This window comes from Vulpes lagopus, chromosome 9 (genome assembly GCF_018345385.1).
Source record: "Vulpes lagopus strain Blue_001 chromosome 9, ASM1834538v1, whole genome shotgun sequence".
Taxonomy (NCBI): Eukaryota; Metazoa; Chordata; class Mammalia; order Carnivora; family Canidae; genus Vulpes; species Vulpes lagopus.
In genome coordinates, this window is record NC_054832.1 from 20,052,482 (window position 1) to 20,073,985 (window position 21,504).

At 40.1% G+C, this 21,504-nt stretch overlaps 1 long non-coding RNA gene across 2 annotated transcripts; it reads right to left on the bottom strand.

The window, feature by feature from the left end:
• Nucleotides 1–212: 212 nt before the first annotated feature.
• Nucleotides 213–21,141, bottom strand: LOC121498483. Of its 2 annotated transcripts, XR_005989797.1 has the most exons (5): nt 21,005–21,141; nt 20,734–20,815; nt 2,789–2,884; nt 1,612–1,748; nt 213–438 (listed from the first exon to the last, which is right to left on the bottom strand). It is a non-coding gene; the product is annotated as an uncharacterized LOC121498483 (long non-coding RNA). The 2 variants fall into 2 exon arrangements; XR_005989796.1 differs by having other exon boundaries at nt 20,734–21,133.
• Nucleotides 21,142–21,504: the final 363 nt, after the last annotated feature.

A 21,504-nucleotide genomic window follows, 5' to 3' on the forward strand; every position in this document is an offset into this window, starting at 1 on the left:
TCTGTCCTTCCCATGGAATTCACCAGGTATGGCATCTAGAATGCAATCAGTAAACTTCTGTTAAATGAATAAACTAATCACCCCTATGGTTTCACCTCTCATCCAAACTGACAGGTTACTATGTGTTAAGTGCTTTACATTCAGTTCCAGACCAGCTTATGTGGTAGATATAAATAGCCCCCAAACATATCAGTGGTTTAAAACAACAAAGGTTTATTTCAGATGAGCTGGAGGGGGCTCAGCACCATACCACCCTCTCTTTTGGACACTGGTCGGTGGAGAGACTACCATCTGGAATACTGATGTTACTGAAAAAAGCAGTGAAATGGTAAATATAACAATAGCTCTTTAAAAACTTCCTCCCAGAATCAACATGTGTTCATATTTCATTGGCCGAAGTCAGTCATTTCACTCCAAAAGGGGCGAGGAATTTTAAACCTACCAAAAGGAGAAGAGAACGACAATATTTTGAATGTCTCTATGATCCTTCTCCACGTGTTTGTTCATTTAAGCTTTATTCAGCTAGTCTGTAGACGCTATCATTGGTCCCACTTTAGGGATCCCACCAAGGATCTTGAGGCTTAGTGTTATCAATTGAGTTGATCAAGGGAATCAGACAGTGAAGCCTGAACTTAGCTTGAGTCACTTCACCAGTCTGTTGAATGCTGCTATTATTAGAGTCTGGAAAATTCTGTAAGGGGAGATACAATGAAGTCACAAGGGTGTCTAGGACCAGATTCTGTGCTTGAAATCATTATGCAAACCTCATAGACCTAAGCCCATGCAGGCAGTGCTTCTGCTCTTCAATTTATCCTTTCTCTTTACTGGAAGAACTTGCTATTCCTTGAGCAGGGTGATAGCTCCTTATATAAGGCATCATACATCTGTCATCATTCCATCCATAGCCAATTTTAAAAGCTAACCAACAGGGATGCCTGGGTGGCTCAGCGGTTGGGCCTTTGCCTTTGGCTCAGGGTGTGGTCCTAGAGTCCTGGGATCGAGTCCCTCATCGGGCTCCCTGCGTGGAGCCTGCTTCTCCCTCTGCCTGTGTCTCTGCCTCTCTCTGTGTCTCTCATGAATAAGTAAATAAAATCTTTAAAAAATAAATAAATAAAAATAAAAGCTAACCAACAAAGGCAGATTTCCTTTTTTGCAGATGGTAGGTAATACTCATGGAAATTATTATGAAATTCATATTTATAACAAAACTATTCTTTCCATAACAAATTTTAGTAGTTCAGACATCAGAAGATTGCAAATTCAGTCTGTGGCTCACATTTTTCTTTCCATGTAGACAGGGAAAAATATTTTCCAAATGCTGAGATTAGGATGTAGACTTAGCTTGTTGGGGACAAAACATCACTTGGCTAATGACCTGCAGACTATTTCTGTGGAGTAAAATGAGCTTGCTAAAAATAAATTGTTGGCCTAAAATACCTTCACAAAACTTGGATGTGATCAGAAGATGCTATCGATTGACAATTATTTAGATAATTTACTGGAGTGGGCCAAATAGCCACAGGAACACTTTCCCCAACTTATATAAATAAAGGAATTTATCATAAGGACCTGGGTGGTTCAAAAAATCAAAACAAAAGCAAACTACCAAACCTCTGGAAGGAATGGAAATAGCACAGCTCTGGGGATCAGGTGAACCACCATCAGAATTCATCAGCTTCACACATCTTTCTTCTGGGGGTTGGTCTCTGCATTGCCCATTCTAATTCCCAGGGTCCTGGAAAAAGTTTCTGAAAGGCATAGCATGGATTATATGCTTCCTGTTAATAGTATCTGGCAGATGTTAGCAGCTCAACAAATTGTTGTTGAATCAGTGAAAAAATGAATGACCAAGCTCTCTGGGCCTGCAGGAAATAACACCATCCTTAATTATCCATGCCAGTAATTTCTGGCTGTCATTTTATGGTACCTTAGGGTTTTATTCATGCCATTAAAACAGACTCTGGCATTCTCAATGCTAATATAATTACTTAATTAAAATACGGGTCCAACATTGATAACACCTTAGACCTAAAACAAAATCTCACTTTGAATCTCAGTTTTTATGTTCTGTTAAAAAAAAAAACACTTTTATTTATAATCATTCATATTTTCATTTTTTTAGATCAGACATACTATTTAACTTTCAGTCTGAGCCTCTAAGCAGCCTGAAATAGTATCAATTGACATTGTTTGAACAAATACTTTATGCCAGTCTATCAGCAAATACTTAATCAGTTTTCATCGTATATGTAATACATAATTTAAACTCAAAATTACAGCCAGTAACATTATTATACTCATTGTAAGATGAGTAAACTAAGGCATAGAGTGACTACTTGATTTGATGCGAGTCATACAGCAGAGCAGAGATTTGAATCCAGGGAATTAGTCTCTTAGCCATGTCCTATGCCAATTCCCAGGACTGCCATCGTGGTTGGGTGTCATAGAAATCAGATGCAAGAGCTGGCTATGTAAGCTTCATCTTTCTTTCTATTTCTTCCCAATTTTTTTTCTTTTCATTTCTTTTCCTTTCGTTTTTGGAGGGTAAATTTATTATCTGAACGCACTAATGGTTTGAAACAGACCTTTACATCTGAATAACTCAAAGAAGTGTTTCTAGAGATATTCTCCAGGCCCAACAGTAGAGATTCTGATTCAGTGTGCTGGGGCAAGTAGACACCTGTGTGTAAGGTAAAAGTTCCCTCTGTAACTCTACATGGACTCCTGAGGCTGAACCACTGCATCAGGCTTTTCAGATGCTGAAGGAAGTACAGAGATTGCATCTTACCTTCAAGGACTTGGAGGAAACTGGGAAATCCAAGTGATGTCAGAAAACTGATCCACCAAAAGCATACCACAACTCCACAAAGATTGTGAATTCGGTCTAGGTGGGAAGAAAAGTTTACAGCAGAAATGCAGTACCTGACTTGATATATAACAAACACTAAGAAATTAGAAACATTTATAGACGAGTCAGCTAACTGCCTGTGGTCCTGTGTGGCCCCTTTCCCTGTGTTGGGGCATGCCTTTGCATTTGTGAGAGGCTAGAGTGGAATGAAGCAAAAGAATAGAACTCCAGACGACAAAAACACTGAAAATATATTGCGGTTAGAGTTAACTAGCTTCAATCACTTAAAAATGGAGCAATCTCTTACAAGAAAGAGCAATGGGAAATAACCCCATACCTTTTATTCATTTCTAATGCTTTCCAGTCTCCAGGCAAGCTCTGTTCTGCAAAAGGGTTTAACGAACTTAAAAAGAAATGCAAGAAGTCATTTCAAAGGATCAGTGTGCTGCGACGTGCTCATACTAATTTGGAAGTCTCTCTGTATTTCGTCATATGAATTATTTAAAATAATTCACACTTCTTTAACATAATGACTCATGTCTTCTTCCGGCCTCTACATAGTATCCTTCTTGTTGTCGTCGTTACTATAGTCCAAAGACAACTTTTTGACTTTCTGCTTTGTTTGTATTTGTGAGAAAGGCAAAGTTTTTAAAACACGTTAATGTCTGCTTGTTTAGATAGTCAATTTTTTTAAATGAACTAAGTTTGTGCCCTCTTTTTCCTTGTTGTGAGTTTCCATGGGTAATCAACAGACACTAAGTACTTTATTAGGTTAGTACTGAATTTTTTTCCATAGCCCTGAGGCCATCTTACAGTCTGTTTTTTTCATTAGGACTTCACACATGGTGTTTTCAGTAAACTTTTATTTCCTAGGACCTGGTCTTTTTCCATTTAACTCTGGTTTTTCCCTGATTTGCTTTTAGATTATGTAACTGTTGCCAAATTAGACATGGTTTTATAAAACCACCACTACCTCTCTAGCTGTTGAATTAATATTTTAGTTTATCCACCCAGAAGAAATATCAACAGTCATGTGATATTTAAGTGACAAAATTTAAGTGACATCATTTAAGTGACAAAATTAAAAATTTGTCATCTAGCCACAGACTGGAAAGAATAACTGATTTTACTCCTCACTTGCCTGACCTCATCTTGATTTTCCATTCCCATGACAATGATCCCACAATCAACAACAAATATCAATTGAATGCCTACAGTTCAAGAAGCAAAGGACTGTGCGAGGGCCTGAGCATGAGATCCATTAACTACTCTCCATTCCTTCTTTTCCTGTTTTGAAGATGGTGTGAGAGGCTGGCCCAATACCATTGATCACTTCCCCACTTCATGCATGCACCTCCTAACAGACAGAATCTGGCATCCAATATAGAGACTACAAATGCCAGGTACACACTTCTCAGCTTCCCTTACATTTGGAGCATGGCCATGTGGCCCACCATGGCCACTGGAACCTAAAAGGAACTCTACTGAGACTGGGGTGAGAAACTGGGCAAGAAGAACACAGTTCTTCTCTTTAATAAAAAGGATTTAGAGTACAGTTGTCCCTCTCAGCCTTTTTTATACAGTTGTTCCAAATAATTTGCCAAGTTATTTGGCAGCTACCTTGCAATCATGAGGGCGGAAAAGCTTTGGAACAAAAACCAACATTCTGAGGAAGACAGAGTGGAAGTTAGGAGAGCTTGAGTCTTCAATGGCATTTTGAGCCATTGAATGAAACCTGGAATTTCCCTGCCCCTGTATTTTATAAATGTGGAATAATGATTGCACTTCTTATCAAATTCATCTTTAAGTGGGCAGTCTATTTTGCAACTGAAGGCTAATATATAAGGTAATTAGCCAGCTAATATACTTCCTTAATTATTATTCTTTCTCCAAAAAGCTGAGATATTAATGCCCTCCAAAACTTCCCTCAATAGCATCTTTTGACAACCCCCCCAACCAACACTCTCACTCTCATCCTCTGCCAGGTAGAACAAAGCAACCTTTATTTTCAATTCCCATGTTACCCTGGCATACAGCCACTTATTTCCCTACAAACAACTTAGGTTCCCAAAGCTCCCTCTCATCTAATAGCTCTCAAATCCAATGCAACAATGTAATTGGTGTGACCACCTGCCCATGGGTTGGTGGCAGACAAGTTAAGTATCTTTACCAAGAGGGGGACTATGTTCACACCTGAAAAGGCAATGATAGTAATTTAAAGTTCAGAAACAGAGGAAAGTCTATGCTGCATTATACTGAAGTCATCAATATACCAGTCTCTTCCTCAAGCTCATAAACATCTAAAATGAACAGATTGTACCTTTTCCCTTTCTTCCATTTCAATCCCCCCAGTGCCCTGCAGAGAGGTTAGCAAACTAGAATAGTAGCTCCTCAATAACTGTTTGTGAAAATGGGATGAAAATTACAGAATTTAAATGTTAAAGCTCAATAACACTTAGAGACCCTCTAATGTAAACTCTTACAAGTAAAAATTCTGAAGAGTTTACATAAATTCTCAGATATGCAAAGTAGTAGGAGCAAAGCTAGAACTACTACCTAGGATAACTGTCTCTTAATCCAGTGCACTTTCTTTCTACCAAGGGATGAATACATTTGTAATCTAGGTGAACAGAAAGGATAACCTGCAAATTTAAAACTACCAGTGCACGCAGCTACAGTAAGTGGCATCCATTGTTGCAAGAGGGGAGAGAATATTTTGGCCTGGAATGGTCAAGATTTGCTATGATCTATGTCATGTAGTACAATAGTCTGGATTCTTGACTTTATTGCCTTCACTCTTCTGACATCAGCTTGGAGAGGGCCTCTCTGACTTCTCAATCTAAACTTGGAAAGCACCCTATTTTTTCTCTCTAAGCGCTTTCAACATTTTCACTTCTCTTGACTTCCCACTTCACACTGCACATTTATCTATGCCTTTGTTTGTTTGTTTCATTTGCATCTCTTCCAGGAGAGTAAGGGCCATGTCTACTTTATTCCCCAGTCTATATCCAGCACTTCACACAGCTACAGATACATAATAAACATTCAATATCTAATCGGTCATGAACTTATTCAACAGCATTCCAGGAGATGGAAGTACAAAGATGAAAAAGGCAGACAAAAGTTTCCACCCTCTCACAGATTATATTCTACTGGAGGAAGACAGAAAATAAGCAGTATAACATAAGCACAATACTGTACATTTAAGAAATTTCAGATGTCACCAATGTGAAGATGCACAGTTTTATGTCTAAACAAAGAAAAGGACATCACAAACTTTGCTCTTGATGTGTCGATGCGTAATAACTTCAGAGATCTAAAAATATGAATGAAGGACAGCCTTAGAAATGATAAAATATAATATATTGTATGTTAGATGATGAGAAGGGTTGCAGCAAAAAATAAAGGCATGCGGGATGTGTCAAGAGAGTGCCTCAAAGTGATGCATGAATTAGTTGGAATTAGATACGAGGACAGTGGGAGATCAGGGGAACAGGTAGTCATAAAGAATTGATACATTAATTAAGAATCAACCTTGTATTTACATGGTAGGTAGTAATTTCAGTCTTAAACCCAGCCCTGCAATCATTTGTTGTGTGGGCTTGAGCAAGTTTTTGAGTCCTGGTTTCCCTATTTGGAAAATGGGTTTTATAAAATGTGATATTTGAGATAGTGTGTGTAAAAGAACTTGAACTCCATAAATACTAACAGATGATAGTTTTTAATACTTTTGTCAGTAACTCCTGAACTCAATTTCAGTTGATTTCCTATCTCTTTATTGTTTGTTTGTTTGTTTGTTTGTTTGAACTCTTGGACCCTTGCTTTGACTTGCAGTGCTGGACTTTCCTTCCTCAATTAACACTTTGTCTTTATAACTTCTGTTTCAACTTGTCCCTTATCTGTCTTCTCTACTAGATTATAAATTCCTTGAACATGTGAACCCTGACTTGTTCGTACCTGTGGTATCTAGAATATAGTGCTTGGCTCCTAGAAGGGTCTTATAGTATTTCTTGACTGAATATAAAAACAAATGTGTTGGGTAATGGGCCTTCCCACTCCCCAAACAGCAAAGGGAAAGTTTTCAATAAAGCCCTGGTGACGAATGCAGTGGGTATCCATCCATCACTCAACAAAACAACTTTTGAGTGCTAACTAGCAATAGTTTCGAAGGAGAATGCTACTCCTTGGACTACATGGGAATATCCCATAGAATATATAGGTCAGTACTCATCTAGGGCTTTCCCCATCACACCAGTTAATCTCTTCCAAAGGCAGTTGCTCCTTTCAGTTTGATTTGGATGAGCCATTCCAATAGTTCCTTCCCATGGTAAACTGTTAACTTTATAAGGTTCTAAAGAGACTACAAATGTTTCTCAACATTTTTGTATGGGTGCCAGAATTGATATCCACCACTGCTCTGTGGGAGGCTTGCCTTCTAGGTGATGCAAAACATCAGGGGGATGATCGGTTTCCCTATGTCATTTAGACAAGTATGACCTAGATAGCAAGAGCTGAGCTGTAGGCCCATAAGCCGGCATGCCAACCCGCAAGTGTACTTCTTTGAAAATGATTTAGTTTTTTTCACTTCTTAAGAACTGAGTAGGGCATTAGAAAATGTTTAAAACCAAAATCCCCATTGAAATTTTGAGGTCTTTAAGCAAAAATAACCTTCTTCTGGCTTTGCAGGTCAAGAAACCATTAGAAAGAAATCATCTCAGCTGCCTGGATGGATGGTCTCGAGTCCAGCCACCCAGGCGCCAAAGCCAACACCACTTTGACGCAGATGGGGATTTAGCCAGAAAAGGTAGAGTTCCAGTGTCAGACTCTCTGCTTCTCCAGCCTGGGAGTGAAGGGAGTGGAAGATGGGAGGAGAGGAATGTGGGCCAAAGAATCAACAAAGTGCAACATGTCTCATGGTCAAGTTAGCAGGCAGAGTCCTAAATGATATTAACCAGTTTTTGCACCATGCAGAGAGCCAGCCCCTGCATCAGATGAGCCAGTTGTAGTCTTCCATTTTGGCACCTGCCCACAGGCCTCAAAAAATAGGAAAAAGAGAATTCTAATAACATTTGAAAATCCCCTCTAGTCTATAAAAGCTTACTGTAAAATGATGGAATTGAGTTAAACAAAGAAACATCTAGCAAAAGAATGTAATGTAGAGGTGCTTGGGTGGCTCAGCCAGTTAAGCATCCTGCCTTAAGTTCAGGTCATGGTCTCAGGGTCCTGGGATGAAGCCCCGCATCAGGCTCCCTATTCAGTAGGGAGTCTGATTTCTCCCTCTCCCTCTGCCCACTGCTCCCCATCTTGTTTGTGCTCTCTCTCAAATAAATAAATAAAATATTTTTTAAAAAAGAACATAAAAACAAAAAAAAAAGAATGTAATGTACATAAATATCAAATTATTATGTTGTATACTTGAAACAAATACAGTACGGTATGTCAATTATTCTTCAATAAAAAAAGTAATAAAATATGATGGAGTAAGACAGTTCTGAAATAATCTAGAGTTCAAACTCTTTTTTAAACAAGATTTTTATTTATTTGAGAGAAAAAAAGCGTGAGTGAGAGAGCACAAGCAGGGGATGGAGCAGAGGGAGAGGGAGAGGGAGAAGCAGGCTCCCCACTGAGGAGGGAGCCCAACCTGACCTGGGGTTCCAATGCCAGGATCTTGAGATTATGACTTGAGTAGAAGGCAGCCGCTTAACCAACTGAGCCACCCAGGCACCCCTACAGTTCAAGCTCTTGATTTAAATTTTAGCCCATTTCTTGCTAACTGTGCCACCTTGGACTGGTCACAGGGGTCTCAGTGCTACTTTCCTTATCATAGAAATACCAATCATATTTTAACCAACCTACCTGTCACTTATTGAGAAGATTAAATGATCTGCTGACATTTTGTTGACTTAAAAACAGTGTACACATGTTGGATGTGGTCTTATGCCTTAAGTGATAAAATGATAGGGTATATTGAAAGGTACTGTGACAATATAGATACACTTTATGAATACTTTATGACTAAGAACATCATTTCTATTTAAACTTTCGACACAGTTTGAAACAAAAGCAGACTGTTTTGAAACAAGCAACTTTGCAGAGTGGTCCATGCGTGGTCCGCATCATCCTGGCGCCTTTCTCCTGATCTTTATCTGAGCATGAATAGGACAATCTCTTGATTTGCTTTATTTGCAATGTGTGTGGCTTGGCTAGGCAGATACGAGGCATATAATGGCTCCCTTATATAATGCACTGTCTTGCTTTAAGTACTAAATGAAATAAAGCATGTAAAGTTCTTTGAAAAGAATAAAGTGCTTTACAAATGGTGTCTTCAGTGGTATCTCATAAATCTGAACCTCTACTTCTCATATAGCAAGAGTAGTACCTGGTGATTCAAAATCATCCACATTTTTCCCTCAGCACCAATGACTAGGTCCTCTCCCATCTGTGCTTGCTCGCCTTCCCTCTGCTGGGACCACACACCCTGCAGCACTGGTTCATCCACCACCACTACAAGGTCTTCAATAGCCTTGGGTTTCTTGCCTGGAATCTACTTCCTTCCCATATCTGTCTCTCAAAGGCCTGCTAATCTTTCAAAGGCCCTGTCTTTCAGGAAGCCTTTCCAGACACCCCCCTATGCACACTCAATCCCATTTCAAATGCACACCCCCTAAATGCCTAAATAATTCACATCATGTTTTTATCACTACGGCTTCTGACTTCCTGCACCACTTCCTTCCTATAACTTTTAAAAATGCACAGACCAACCTCTGATTGAGAGACCAGGTAATAAACTCCCAGAAGACAAGGAAGACACGTGGACATCTGCCCACAGTGCTTGGTGCTGGGCTGAACACAGTGTAGGCACTCCTGGACACATGTTCCAGCTGATTCCACCACCATGGTTGCCACAAGATTTTCTTTTCTTTTTTTTTTTAATTTTTATTTATTTATGATAGTCACAGAGAGAGATAGAGAGAGGCAGAGACACAGGCAGAGGGATAAGCAGGCTCCATGCACCGGGAGCCCGACGTGGGATTCGATCCCGGGTCTCCAGGATCGCGCCCTGGGCCAAAGGCAGGCGCCAAACCGCTGCGCCACCCAGGGATCCCCGCCACAAGATTTTCTATTTTGAATATCTATACTTTTAAACAGGTAGCATGAATAGTCTTTGAAATTATAAAGTCTCTCCTTTCGATGTCCTTCACAGCCATGATACCCAGCCTAAGTACAACCATTCTAAAGCAACCCATCAATGAATTTGTGTAGAGCTTACTGCTTGCCAGGCATTGTTCTAAGTGCCTTGCGTATCTTTGCCCATTTAATATTCAGAACAATTCTAAGAAGTAAATAATATTATTAGCTTCCCATCATATAGATAGAGAAGCCGAGATACAGAGAAATGAAAGCACATAGTGCAAGGCAGCAAGTTTTCAAATATAAGCGGTCCAGCTTCAGGGTCAGGGCGACCACTCGGGCTATATTGCTTTTCATCTAAAAGGGCCCCAAATGACTTGACTACTAACCTGCCAGATCTTCGTCCTATGATATCTGAACCTTATCTTACATGTTTTTCTTTAAGGTAACCAAAACCCCCTCTTCCACACTTCTCACTGTCCCTGCCCCTTGGGACTTCTGCTTTCGTGTTCCTTTCTTCTCCCCTACATCTAACAACCATGAAAGGAACAGCAGAGTTTCCTTCAAATGTAAACTGTGGTAAGTACCAGGTTGTTGGGAAACCAAGAGGCTACTGAATCAGTCACTGTTTGCTGCTCCCTCTAACAAATATCTCTTTGAGATTCTAGGATGACTCAACCACACATCCCACACCTGCCAAGCAGGATCAGCTGCCCTGAGATCCGAGCCGTTCTGAGTGTACACAATTTGAAAGGTCGAGCCCATTTAGAGTCTAGGTCAGTTAAATGATCCACTCGGGAGAAGAAAACAGCCCTCATTTATTTAACGTTGAAAATTCAGGCTAGGTATCTTACACAAGAACCCAGGAAATATAAATATTGAAATATGACAAATGATAATATGACTATATTATGATTAACCAAGGTACAAACATTTCTTTAAAACCGAACAGAAAAGAGTTTCATCATATTCCAAATCAATCTCCCTCCTGGAGTCAGAGGCCAGGAAGCTTTTACAATTCAGTGCAAAATTTATGTGAGCCTATGTACACTTTTTTGGCTGGAAGTCCTGAAAACAGCTTTCATGAATTTGAAATCCCCAGCCCTGAGGCTTGTTCTTGGCGAGACAGCATCCCTGCTGCCCCCTGACCGGAGCTGATGCCATAAGTCATCATTTCTACATTTGGCCCTTGGTCCCACTGTGCAAAGTCGTCCCAGTTGGACTGGTTTTGAAGTGCAAGGGTGCCTTTGCCTCTACTGGAACTCCTCCCAGCAGAAGCAATATGCCCCTTGAGAGAAGAAATCCTAGCACAGATAATGATGTCCTTCCTACTGGGACCCAGAGGGTGACCTTAACTGTTCGCGGGCTCCACTGTTCCCACCTGCCTAATTCTCACTGACTGCCATGTGGCGCCTACAGAAATAGGAGCCTTCAAAGGCCATTTCATGTTCCTGAGGACGAATGGTTGTGACAGGATTTGGGCTGGTTCTCATTCACAAATTGTTTATATTCCTCCAGAGCCAAATTCTATCCTTTCTCTCCTGTATTCTGAGCTACTCCCTGCACACAGACTCTCCCCTCTGTCTACTCCCTTGCTGTGGGTTCTTGTTATGATGTCTGTAATTTATTTTACAATATATCAGCCCAGTATGATGTTATATACACATTAGTTAGGTGAATCTACTCTCTACAAGTAAACAGTTGACTTAACCAGGATTCCCACTTTCCAGGAGATAAATTAGCATTTCATGAGAAGGCCCGCATTCCAAGGAATCATCCCTACCCATCTCCTGGCGCCACCAGACTCTATTACTTAACTTGATGGTGGTATAATGGGCTCTTATTTGGTGAAATTATGAATATTCAAGGTACTGGGTTGGTAAAGCATGCATTCCTTGTGGGAGGAACATATTCTACAAGTGGGCAAAATTTGTTATGGGGTGTAAAGTGAAAAAAGTCTGAGATACTACAAGTGTTTTATGTTTCTCAAAAGCACAATCCTACTTGAAAAAAATCATATGCTTCAGTATCTAATTTCTCCCTTTAAATTAAATTATTCTCCTTTGAGGGGCAACAATGAAAAGATAAGTGGGGTAATGCTGGGCTAAAGTATTTTAACACCCTCTATATCCTTGTAGGAATACAGAATATAGCAGTTTTTTGCACTTTCTTTTTAGAGTTGGTGAGTATGATGATAGCTATGGGCTTGTCCATATATGGCCTGTCTTGTGTTGAGATCTTTTCCTTCTATACCTAATTTGTTGAGAGTTTTTTATCATGAAAAGATGCTGAATGTTGTCAAATGCTTTGTCTGCATCTATTGAATAATCAAATGGTTTTTATTCTCCTCTCTGTTAATGTGGTCTTTGATTTGCCTAAGTTGAGACATTCTGGCTTGCCAGGGATAAATCCTACTTGATCAGCCGTAGGATCCTTTTAATATGCTGTTGAATTCAGTTTCCTAATATTTTGTTGAGGATTTTTGCATCAACTTTTATTAGGGATATTGGCCTTTACTTTTCTTGTAGCTCCTTGTTTGGCTTTGGTATCAGGATAATGCTGGCCTCATATCACGAGTTTTGAAGTGTTCCTTCCTCTTCAACTTTATTGTAAGACTTTAAGAAGGATTGGTATTAATTCTTCTTTTAATGTTTGGTGTAATTCACCTGTGAAGCCATCTGGTCCTGGGCTTATGTATTGGGAGATTTTTTTATTACTGATTCGATCTCCTTATTAGCAATTAATCAATCTGTTGAGACTTTCCATTTCTTCCTGATTCAGTCTTAGCAAGTTGTATGTTTCTAGGAATGTTTCCATTTCTTCTAGGTTGTCCAGTTTGTTGGTATGTAGACTCTGATGATTCTTTATATTCCTTTGGCACCAGTTGTCATACTCAATGGTTCGACTTTTCTTTAGGATCAGGAACAAGACAAGACAAAGTCTCCCTACTTCTATTAGACACAGTACTGGAAGTTCTATTGTTTTTAATAATAAATTTATTTTTATTGGTGTTCAATTTGCCAACATACAGAAAAACACCCAGTGCTCATCCCGTCAAGTGCCCCCCTCAGTGCCCGTCACCCATTCACCGCCACCCCCAGACCTCCTCCCCTTCCACCACCCCAGTACTGGAAGTTCTAGCTACAACAATTAAGAAAAAGAAAAAAGTTGGGTCTAAATTGGAAAGGAAGAAATAAAATGATCTCTGTTTACAGACGATATGATTGTATATACAGAAAACCTTAAAGAGTTCACTAAAAATCTGTTAGAACTAACAAACTCGCTAAAGTTGCAAGGTACAAAATAAACATACAAAAATCAATTGTATTTCTATCACCAACAATGAACTATCTGTAAGTGAAATTTTGAAAGCAACCTCCTTTTCCATAGCATCCAAAACAATAAAATATTTAGGAATAAAATATTTTTGGGATCTGTGCCCTAGGTTTGATCCCTGAACTGTGCTGTATTCTTGTGGCTGCATCCTCCCACTGAATATTGTCACAATTGCTTCAGGTCAACCTGTAACACAAATTGTGTATAGAAGACCACAAATTTGAGACTTTATCAAAGTATAAATTCATAGTGTGTGGCCACTGGGGGTCTTCTTGCTAATAAGTATCATACATATAGCAGATTTTGATCTAAGAAGAGAAGCTAAAAACCTCATCTACTTTTAACTGTTGACTGTTACCAACATATACTAAATACCTAATTATTTTGCAGAACAGAATTTACTTCTAGCTTTAGAAAATCCTCAAATTTATTATAAGCCCCAGAGTTAGTAGTTATGGCTCTGGAATGAGACTCTCTGGGCCCAAATCCATTCATTAGCTGTTGATCTTGTGTAAGTTACTTAACTTTTCAGAGCTTCAGTCCTCTTTTTAGTAAAATGGGAAGAATAGTTTCTATATCATGGAAGTTAATAAATATGATAAAGAAATTGTAGAAATTGTTAGAAATTGTAGGTATTCAAAAATGTCATTATTATGATGATTAATCAATTATATTACCATTACTTTGAGGAACAATTAAACCTCAAGTATCTAGAAAAATATGTAGAAACAAACAAAAAAAAGTAAAAGTTTATGTACTCTTTGCATAAATGCTTTTTTTTTTTGCATATTTACTTATTTTGCCATTTAGCTCTCTTGTATCCTTCTGATAGGTTAGTCACCTACTCCAAAACTAGGATCCAAAAAAAGATTCTTTATTAGTAGTATTGGAAATTTACATAGCACTTTAGGACTAATGAGCTCTTTTACATACATCATCTGATTCTCCCGATATCCTTAGGAAGTATGTACAGCTTTATCAGGTAACTGGAATATTAACTTTACAGACAATAAAATCAAAGACTCAAAGAAATCCAAAGACACTTGGATACAAATGATGGACTCTGTTATGGTCTGTTGAGATTCCTTTTTCCCCAGCTTCCTCATTCAGAAATATCAGGAATTTGGCACAACCTTCCACAGACATTTCAAAGAGGAAATTGTGATGTGTGCTGCATGTACAGAAAGGCTTGACATATGTTTTCCTTTGCTCAAGTGGGCAGGGTATACCATTTCATGTAATTGAGCTCTTTCATTAAAAGCCTTTATCAAAGAATGTACATCTTAGGGCGTAAGGGTTTGATGATGATTATGCTGGTGACAACTACCCTCCTACTTTCTGTGGTCTTCCTATCTCTGCTCTAGCTGCATTACCCACCAAAACATGATCCTTTTGCATGTAAGTCGAATCACTTTACTCACATCTTAAGATAGGCCAGCGGCTTCCCTGCCTTTCAACTAAAGTGCTCAATCTTTATTCTAATCCTCTTGTCACGATATGGTTTGGCCTTGCCTACCTCTCTGGGCACAAATAGTTCAAATCTCTCATTCCCTTAGCTCTAGCCAACCGACACCTCTCATTTGGGGTAGCCCACTTATTCTTGGCTTTATCTGGAAGACCTTGACCCCACCTCCTAGAATAGGCCTCATCATTCTACTGTCGGATCAGAAGTTGCTTTTTCAGAGTTCTTCCCTAAGAAGCTCAGCTGAAGTATCCCTTCTTAACTACACACCATTATATCATTATGGACTTCAACTCTCTTACCACTCTCTGCAATTGGCTTATCCACCTTCTGAAGAGTTTATTTCTAGGTTTACTTCATTACTCTCTTGCTCTAACCTGACTGGAAGCTTCAAATGTGTGGGAACTATTTCTGCCTATATCTGGGGCACAATGGCTGGCAGCTACTAGGTACTAAGTAAATATTTGTTGAATAAATGATTGATGTTACTTTATTTGTACTGAAACAGATTTTCTTGGTTTTGTTAATGGTGTCTCTTCCGCTGAATGTTAAATAACTGTATTTCCCTCTTTAGCTTATCTTCACTTATCTTCACCTAAGGAGGGTCCTTTGGGCTTTTATTTTTTTAAAGATTTTTATTTTATTTATTCATAAGAGAGAGACAGACAGACAGAGAGACACAGGCAGAGGGAGAAGCAGGCTCCATGCAGGGAGTCTGATGTGGGACTCGATCCCAAGTCTCCAGGACCAGGGCCTGCCCTGGGCTGGAGGCAGCGCTAAACTGCTGAGCCACCCGGGCTGCCCTGGGCTGTCTTTTATCGGCAAACTCCTGTTTCAGGAAGCGATTCTCTCTTGTGGGCTAGTTTCTCTGAAGACCATCTCATCAAAAGCTTTGTTTCTAAAGGTTTGTTTTAGTTAAAAGAGGGGAGTTTCCCAGTTAGAAGTAACAACTTGACATCAAGAGAATAGTCGTAAGGGTTCTTATTTATCACATTTGTATGAGCCAGGTACAGACAAATTACAGGAGGTTTGGGGAAGGGGAAAATCTTCTCATCGACTCTAGAGGTGACCAAATTTCCTGAAGGATTTTTGAAGAACTCTGAGTGTATATGCAATATTCTCTAACACTTCTCGGATGTAAACATTTATGTGTTCAGAAACCTCCAGGTGAGTAGTGATTTGGGATGTGCATCTTTGTTTAATTAAGGAACCAATTTCTCAGGAATGAGTGGGCACTATATGGATATCTGAGTTTCAGGAAACCTTCGTTGATGTGACTAGAGCAATTGGCAGACAAAGTCAAAATGCTTATAAGCAGGGGACTATGTCCCCTCCTCAGGCTGCTAAGAAAAACAGATAGTCAAAAAAAATAAAAAATAAATAAAAAAAAAAAGAAAAAAAAAAAGAAAAACAGATAGTCTGTTATGGTCTGTGTAGATTGTTGTGCCTTTTCCCCAACTTCCCCACCCAGAGGTATCAGGAATTTGTCACCAACTTTGACACAAATTTCAAAAAGGAAACTGGTGTGTGTTGTATGTGTAGAAAGGCTTGCCATACAGATTTCTTCTACTGAAAGCCTTTATCAGAGAATGCACAAAATTTCCTCCCAGCCAGTAGCCTCCCAACCTCAGTCAGAGAAACCAGAATCCATAAGTGGGTGATGCATTCTAGAAAGTGAATGTAGGCATAAATCATAACTGCCAGAACCATACAGGCTAGTTCATTAGATGGAAGAGAGGGGAAGAAAGTTCAGAAGAGGAAGAAAAAGGAAATTTGAGGGAGAAAAAGATACAGTTTATATATATTTAATCTTCCCTGGAAACTTAAGCATGAGATTATGAGTCCAAAAAGAGGAGAGTACAACTATGCTGCTAAGGGAAAAAGGGGAACCCTCATACAGTGCTGGTGGGAATGCAAGCTGGTGCAGCCCCTCTGGAAAACCATGTGGACTTTCCTCAAAAAATTAAAAATAGAGCTACAACCCAGCAACTGCACTACTGGGTATTTACCCCAAAGATACAAATGAGGTGATCCCAAGGGGCCCCTGCATCCCACTGTTCATAGCAGCAATGTCCACAATAGCCAGACTATGGAAAGAGCTCAGATGTCCATTGACAGGTGAATGGATGGATAAAGAAGAATATTATATATATATATATATAACAATATTATATATATATGTCATATATATAATATTACTCAACTATCAAAAACAATGAAATCTTGCTATTTGCAATGACATGGATGGAACTAGAGGGTATTATGCTAAATGAAATAAATTAGTTAGAGAAAGACAAGTATTATATGACCTCACTCATGTGGAATTTAAGAAAAAAAACGGAGGGTAAAAGAGGAGAAGAAAGGAAAAAATAAACAAGGTGGAATCAGAGAGGGAGACAAACCATAAGAGACTCTTAATCACAGGAAAACAAATGATGGTCATTGGAGGGGAGTGGGTGAAGGGATAGGGTACCTGGGTGAAGGGCATGAAGGAGGGCCCGTGATGTAATGAGCCCTAGGTACTATATACACTGATAAATCACTGACCTCTACCTCTGAAACCAATAATACATTATATGTTAATTAACTGAATTTAAATTAAAAAAAAGAACTATGCCGCTAAGGATTGAATTTCATCCCCCTCCCCCTGGCTCCCTGACATAATTCATAGGTTGAAACCCTAACCATCAAAGTGCCTGAATTTGGAGAAAGGGCTTTTCTAGCAGTTAATTAAGAATAAGTGAGGTTATAAAGGTGCAGCCCTAGTCCAATATGATGAGTGGCCTTTTAAGAAGAGGAAGACAGGGGATCCCTGGGTGGCGCAGCGGTTTAGCGCCTGCCTTCGGCCCAGGGCGCGATCCTGGAGATCTGGGATAGAATCCCACATCGGGCTTCCGGTGCATGGAGCCTGCTTCTCCCTCTCCCTGTGTCTCTGCCTCTCTCTCTCGCTGTGTGACTATCATAAATAAATAAAAATTAAAAAAAAAAAAGAAGAGGAAGACAGGTATTTCTCTCCCAACAGGCAGAAAGAAGAGGTGATACGAGCATACAGCAAATGGTGACCACACACAGGCTAGGAAGCGAGGACTCACCAGAAGCTGGCACCCTGATCTTGGACTTTCAGCCTCCAGAAAAGAAAATAAATGTCTATCGTTTAAGCCACCCAGTCTATGGTGTTCCGATATAGCTGCAGGGCGGGCCAAGACATATTTCTACCCTCCACTTGATGCACTGATAGGGGTTGCTGAGCACTGGATTGTAAATGAGGCAGCTCTTCTTATAGATCACATTTCAAAAGACTAGGCTTCCCACTAAAATGTGCAGGGCTCCTTCCAGTGCCTTGGACGGGGGTTACGGGGAATAACATGAGATGGTTTTACTGATTCCTCACCTACCACAATGGTATGATTAATATTAAGAATAATAACATATTTGGTAGTAGTAATTGTTAATATAACAATTTAGCAGCTCCTCTCAAAAGCAGTTTTTGTAAAGGGGTGGGGAGTTCTGAAGTGCCATGGAGATTTGCCCTCCATTCTCTGTGTGTCCATACTATCTGAATTTTACCATATGCAAGGATTTAAAGAGTCGAAAACCTAGTTAAACGCATACAAATACTTTTACATTTGCGCTGTGATTTTTAGTTTCAGAGGGCTTTTCCTTGCATGTCTGTGTTTGGACCTGGAACCCCAGGAAGTTGGCAGGGTGAAGTTCAAAGAATTCCACCTAGGGCAACTAGAGTGATTGAGTCACTTTCCTGCTTAAAACCCTCCAGTGCTTCCTAAAGTCCTTTGGAAAAAGAGAAGAATCGATGGCACTTTGCAGCCTGACCTCTGTCCACGCCCCTCTCCAACCTCTTCCAGTCCGTGCAGTGCCTTGCTCTCCATGCACCAGCCATCCTCAGCCGCTTCAGGTTCTTTCCAATCACACCAGCTTCCTCCCTGTCCTCCCTGCTCACATGTTCTCCCTCCAACACTACTTTCTCACCACTAGTTAATACTCCTTTTACTGTCTAACATCGTAGGGACAGATGCTCCTACCTTAACATTTCTTTCCAGGCAGCTCACCGTCCTATTTATATTGATGTATTTGTGTGGTTGCTGGATTACCAGCTTTCCATGAAACAGTTAATAGGGGTCCCTAAGTGGCTCAGCGGTTTGGCACCTGCCTTCAGTCCAGAGGATCGAGTCCCACGTCAGGTTCCCTGCAAGGAGCCTGCTTCTCCCTCTGCCTGTGTCTCTGTGCCTCTCTCTGTGTGTCTCTCATGAATAAATAAATAAAATCTTTAAAAATAAAAAGAAAGAAACAGTTATAATGGAATGAGTGACAATGCTGGTGTCTCACCACCACTGAGTGGGGGATAAGTAGTGCCTATTGATATCTGGTCTGATACTTGCAAGAAATCCTTAAGTCACTGATGACTTAATCAGAAAGTGCTTCAGCTTTCATTATTGTCGTAAAGCAGGTACACATCTACCTCTGCATAGTCTGTAACACCTTAAGAGTCAGATAGCTTTTGTCTAAAATCATTGATATTAGAATCATGTTCATTAGAGAAGAAATTGGCAAACATTAATAAAAGAAAATCAATAGCCTAGTATGTCTCCTCCGTCTGTTCTTTCTCCTATGAAACCAGAAAAGCCTTCATTTTAACAACGAAATAACAAGGAGTATGTTTTTGTTCTTCAAGTTAACAATCTTTCATTTACATAATCTCAGAACCAGTATTTCCAATTTTCAGGTGAGGGGACTTAGGTGCAAGATGATCTAGATACTTGATCAGTCACTTCAGAACCCCTGGCATGCCCTGTCTCCCAAATGACCTAAATCAATTCCTGTTCTGAGTTTCAGGCATTTCCATTACGATGATGATTAAAGTGTCTCAGGTGCTCTGCTACTGTGCTAAAGAGATGAAGTGCTTTCCTCATGGGAGCTCCCACTATTCGGGCAGTTTCTCTAAGCCTTAGGAGTGGCAGGAATGGAGGCAGGGATGATCAGAAATACAGGCAGTGAAAATGTGTTCAACATGGGGCCGAAGTTGAAAGGGTCAGGCAAGAGAAGATGAGAGCTATCTGATGAGGTGATGCCTAGAAAGTCAGCATCACACATATCTGGTGACCAGGAACAGAAGGTTAAATTTATGGGGCAGTCCATTTAATGTCACCAGTGGTCTCTGCCAATGAGGGATCTGTCACAGGAAGATGAATGTGGTCTGCTGACTTGGTGTCAAATAGCCCCCTTTGGGTTTGGTCCCAAATCCCTGGGTCTATTCCAATGCCAGCTTCAGAGGAACTCTGCCTACAGAGAGTGCTGGGCCTGCTGCCCATAGTGGGCGGGGGGGGGGGGGGGTGTCACATGAAAGGACCCAGGGGCATCAGCCAGATTGCCTCAGGAATATAACAAATGAAATGACCAATAACTCATAGTGTCTGTTTCCTGTCAGTCAGTGATTTAAAAATGACCCATAGCCAGGCCCTGAAACACACGGTCAATACACAGTCGATTTTGTAATTCTAGATAAATGGTGCCCCGGCTTTTCTCAAGATTACAGGTAATTACACACACCTCCTTAAGCACACAACCAACCACCACTAACCACTGTTGCTATTATCTGTAGTAGCTCCCAACAGTTACAGGGAGCCAGACACTAAGCTAAAAGCTTCAAGGAATACCACAGGAAGATATAGGATTTCTGCCCTTGGGAGTTTCTAATCTCAGCTCACCTTGTGCTCATATAAATGTCCCTCTGAGAACCTCAGATAAGAATAATATAGTAGCTAGCAGGTAATGAGCGCTTTCTATGTGCTAGATACCATTTTGAGTGCCCTACATGTTTTATCCAATTTAATCCTCATTAATAACCTTTATGAATCCACTGAGGTCAGCGTGACTTTTCTCCTCATTAAGATAGGTAAAGAAACAACACAGAAAGGCAAACAGGTTGGGGAAAACTTACCTGAGGTCACCGAGCTGGGATGTAGTAGACCTGGGGTTCAAAACTAGGTGTCTGGCTCCAAGGACCAGTATCTTAGGCATCTCTAGAACAATCATAGACACAATTTAGTAAATATTTCCTATAAGCCAGGCATTTTGCTAAGTGATCTTACGTGTACTCCTCTAAGCAATGCTCACCACTAGTGATTAGCTTTATTTATGGAATATTTTTAAAATGCTCTCATTCGTTCCCTCTCAAATTTCCATAATATCAGTATTCTTTTTTCACTTACAGATGAATGAACCGAGGCTTAGGGAGATATGAAGCTTCCCCAGGGTGAACACTGTGGGACTTCCTGCTTGTTTTCTCCAAGGCTTTGGCTCCTGCATGTTGGCATTAGATTATATTTCAAGAAAAATGCCTTCAAATAATATCCTAGACCAACAACACCCTGATTAAACACACACACACACACACACACACACACACACACAATAATATTGGCACTTATCTAGTGCCTTACTTCTAACATCTGAATTTACTTGAGTCCGGCAGTAAGTCTATGTTAGTAGCTCAGGCTGTAGATGTTAAAACTGAGGTTCGAAAGTTGAGGGGCAGGTCTGGAGTCCTACAACTTTGGCCTCACTCACTGGTCTTCATTCATTCATTCATTCATTCATTCATTCATTCATTCATAGTTCGCTGTTAGCTCCAGCCTGGGAGGAGGCAAAACTGCAGGAGGCCCTCTGTGGGAGCACCTGGGTGGCTCAGCCGTTGAGCAGCTGCCTTTGG